Consider the following 4,608-nt stretch of genomic DNA (forward strand, 5'->3'; position numbering starts at 1 on the left):
TCCTAGATTGTTGGCAACTGAAAGCGGCATAATGCTAACTGAAGCTCCAAGGTCGCACAAACAGTTCTTGAAGATCCGAAGTCCTATCGAACACGGCAAGGTGAAAGAGCCAGGATCTTCAATTTTTTCCTCAATTTGCAGCTCAGGATCCAAGCAAACTCCACTTCTCAGAATTTCAAAACTGATCTCCTTGACAGCTTCCTTGACCTCATCCTCCAATCGAGCTGCTTCCTTGGCAGCTTCCTGCTGAAGCTCGTGTGGGAGCAAAAACTTAGGTGGTGGAGCTTTACGCTTAGCCATTCGCTCTGCAAGCGCCTCCAGCTGGATGTCAAGTGCAGCATTGAACCTTTTCTCTAACTCCCCTTCTACTAGTTCAGGTGGTTGAGGCTGATCTATCTTTTCAACATCTACTCGATGCATCATCCGATCAACACCATCGTGTAGGTCATCGGGTTCCACTTCGGGTTGTTCTTCGGTTTGCGATTCTCGAACCAGTGCTTGATCATCAACTCGATCAGTCTCTTTGGGTGAAGACTCGGGTTCATACTCGGATATGTAGTATTTGGCCTCATTTTGCATTGGGTGTTCCACCTCCTCCCCATCTTGATCATCACTGTCCCCAGTGAGGTAGTCCTCATAGTCATCATCAAGGAAGATGGCTTGAGCAGTTGCATAATCCTTGGGGTTTTGAACAGCTTTACCTGGGAGTTGGTTGATCTTTGGGGCTGGTTGGTTGTTGTGATGGCCTTCCAGGTATCGAACCTTTGTGTTAAGTGATTCGTACTTGGCATTGAGATCATTGTACCCTGAGTCGATCTTGTTGCTCATCTCTGCGAACCGTTTCGTGATGTCCATAGAAGCGGTAGCCTGATTCTGAATCATTTGCTGAATGAGACCGCGTAACTCAGCTTCTTGTGATTGGTTTGGTGGAACTTGGTGTTGTTGGAATCCAAGTGGTTGGTTGTAGGTTCCTGAATACTGCTTCTTATGTGCATAACCTTGGTTGTATTGGACAAAAGGCTTTTGTTGGATCTGGTTCCCTTGAACTGCAGATGGGTAAGTTTGGTCCTGAGGATTCGCAACATTCGGGTTCCGATAAGACAGATTCAGATTCGGGTTAAAGTTGTTGTACCCTCCTTGGTTGTTGATGTAGTTAACATCCTCTAGTTGCATAGTCTCCCCATCTTGTTGTTGAAACTGCTCTTCCTCTGTTATAGCATGAACATGCTTCTGCTGGTTGAGGAGCTTATCGAGCTTGTCATTGGAACTCTGCTTTCTTGTGGTGGTGATGATTGGTGAATGATATGAGATATGAATGAATGGGTAGAAAGCAAGGGGTTTCAATTCCCTTTATGATGTTGCAGTATAAAGGGTGTCAATCCAAATCTGAGTGAGATGCAAGCAATCAGGACATGCACATTTATCTAAGTTGAGCCAATTATAAAGGATGTTTGTCACTAACAACCTAATGATGAATGTAAAATGCAGAATGTAAAAGCTTATAAAACTAGATGCTAAAAGTAAAGAGAAAAGGATGATCTAAACAACAATGCAATGAAACAGAAATAGAAACTATAGTAATGCAAGTAATAAACTAATGCAAGGCAAGTAATGAACATGAAACTAAATGAATGTAACAGAAAAGCAACTAAAATGAAACAGGAATTGAAACAGGACAAACACAAAGCATAAACAAGAATTCTGGGGATGAGCTCGAGCAAGCACTCGATCGAGTGTGTGATCGAGTACAGGGTCGAGTCGGACAAATGCGAGAAACAGAGCAATGCAAACAAAACAGAGCAAGACAAAAGTAAATCAAACAACGACCAAGCAACAAGATTTAGGAGGGATTCATGGGCTGGACTAATGATTAAGGTCATCTAACTTGGTCAACAAATCTCAATCAACTTGAGCTAATCTCTAGACAATGATCTCCTAGAACATGTTAATCCACTCTCATGGTAAAAACAATCAAGCTTATATATTTCTAGACTTGTTCTCACAAAGCAAAGAACTTATACAAGCAAACATTAAGCAAAAGATCATTTATGTCAAAAATCAAACAAGACTTCTAATCTTTTAGCATGCCTAATGATAATCTCTAGATCTAGCCTTATCTTGCAACCTAGACATTGGTGTGATGCTAATAAGCTTAAAATCAAACCCCACCCTCTCGGTTATAGGATCAGCATAAAGTACATCTAGCCTAGAAGAGATCTATAACAATCAAGCTTGACCTAGCTAAACAAACCTCAACCACAATCCAGCCTAACCCATCCTCAAGATCCTAAGCAACTACTCACAAATGCTAAACATGATGAGCAAAGTCATAAACCCAGAAAATAACGAAACTTGCATGATTAGATAGATGAAACAGAGATCTACAATATTGAAGAAGGAATCAAACTCGAATTCTTAATATTTTGAAAGTTATGAAACCAACAAATATCAAGGAATCTCTTGTTTTCCTTCAAAAGTAGATGAGAGATCTAAGAAAATAAAACTGCAAAGAGCATAAATTCCCAAAAAGGGTAAATACTAGGTTTGAGAATATCTAAAAAAAACTGGACTCCATGGTGGCTGCAGGGTACAAGGCCTTATATAGAAAAAGGAGTGGAAGCCCTAAAAATGCTACTTTTGAGTGACCGGTCGAGTTGGCTTTTCTTCTGTTCCCTCCACTCGGTCGAGTCCTTCTCCGCACATGGTCGAGTGTCTGGTCGAGTGGAACTCCGGACCTTGGTTATTCAGCTCTAACTCCCTTGCTTTCTCCTCTTCAGCATTGCTTCCATGCTCCTTAGGCTCCAAAATTCACCTGTTTATGCAAGAAAAGATGCAAATGCAATGCAACTATACTCTAATGCATGAACAATCCTAAAACTATGCAATAATGGTCAAAAAGGATAGCAAAAGATGCAAAAGATGTGAATATATTAAGGGAAAACAGGGTAAAATATATGAACATCAGTCATTGAGGGCTTTCATGTCCCTCTTGTACTTGGCATCTTCTTCTCCTGTAGATCGCACAGAGCGATCATATTCCTCATTGTAGTTGCCATCAGATTGAGCCAAGTTCTCAACTAGATCCCAACCTTCATCAACATCTGTGTTGAGGAAGTTACCATGGCTTGCGGTGTCCAGGAACATCCGTATCTTGGGGACCACGCCTCGGTAAAGTGTGCTCAGCAATGAAGCATTACTGAAGTCGTGATGTGGACATCGAGTAGTGTATCCCTTGAAACGTTCCCAAGCTTCACTGAACATTTCGTTGTTCCTCTGAACAAAGCCGGAAATGTCATTTCGCAGCCTTGCGGTTCTGGAGTTGGAGAAGAATTTGTCCAGGAATGCCTTCTTGCACGTTTCCCAAGTGGTGATGGACTCATTAGGGAGCGATTTCTCCCAGATTCGTGCTTTGTCTCCCAAAGAGAATGGGAAAAGCCGGAGCTTGAATCCATATTCACTGACTCCATTGATCCTAGTGAGGCTACAGAGCCTATCAAATTCATCCAGATGATCCAATGGGTCCTCCATTGGTAATCCATGAAACTTATTGCTCTGTATCATCTGGATCAGACTACTCTTGATCTCAAAATTATTATTCTGCACAGCTGGTGGTACAATGCCATTCCTTTGAGTGTGAGTAGATGGAGCATCTCCTGCTCCTATATTGGTCCTTGCTTGAGGAGCTGGTGGACCGTTCTGATTATTCATCGTCTCCTTAATGATTGATGGTTCTTGTTAAACTTGTTGTTGTCTGAGTAGCCGAGGTCTGTTGATGTTGTCGATGAAAGGACTCAGGTTCTGGCTACCTCTGGATCGTGTTTGCATGCACAGGTATGTGTCCGAGTGTGAACACGAGGATCAACTCGATCCAGGTGATCGAGTGAAGGGTCGGGTGGGTGCTCGGGTTGTACCTGAGATTCAAAACAAACAATGCGAAAGCAAACAAGTCAGTATCCAAACAAAATATAAACAAACGAACTTGATCTAGCAAGCGCTGAAATCCAAAACGTAGCAAAAGTAAAACAACCAAATGGAAACAGCGCCAAATTGATAGACAGGTTTTCACCCAGGGTATCAATCCCCTATGCAGTTGTAGTACAAAGGGTTATCAATCCTAATGGTTGTGTATTGCTAGCAGGAAGGATATGATCAGAACAATGCAAGTCCAGCCAAGCAATTAGGGTTTTGGTTCTAACGATTCCTAAGATAAACAAAGTAAAAGAATATAAACAAGTAAACCACACGACCTAAGCACTCGATGCAAGCAATCGAGTACAGGATCGAGTGGGGTGATCGAGTATGCAAGTGAGATATAAACAGCTCGAGGTATTACTCGATACAGGTTATCGTGTACCTGATTGGGTAAGTAGTCGAGTAAGTGAAAGAAATGCAAATAAATAAAATACGAAAGTTCCTAAGGATGGGGGTAATCGAATCCTAAGTGTTCTAGACCAGTACGGATGCCTTACATGCCTCAAGCAATTATTTCCTAGACAATGAACCTCTAAGACCTTGTCACCACACTTTCGCACTAGCAACAATCAACCTTAAACACATTACCACACTGTCGCACTAGCAATATGAACAATCAGACATTAAGAACGATTC

The 4,608-nt window shown here is 41.9% G+C and overlaps 1 non-coding gene across 1 annotated transcript; it reads left to right on the plus strand.

The window, feature by feature from the left end:
• The first annotated feature begins 3,199 nt into the window (after positions 1 to 3,199).
• On the plus strand, positions 3,200 to 3,306 carry LOC147928659 (small nucleolar RNA R71). The gene has a single exon (XR_015581113.1). It is a non-coding gene; the product is annotated as a small nucleolar RNA R71 (small nucleolar RNA).
• Positions 3,307 to 4,608: the final 1,302 nt, after the last annotated feature.

The sequence above is a fragment of the Camelina sativa genome, chromosome 14 (assembly GCF_030686135.1).
Source record: "Camelina sativa cultivar CO46 ecotype springtype chromosome 14, ASM3068613v1".
NCBI classification, from domain to species: domain Eukaryota; kingdom Viridiplantae; phylum Streptophyta; class Magnoliopsida; order Brassicales; family Brassicaceae; genus Camelina; species Camelina sativa.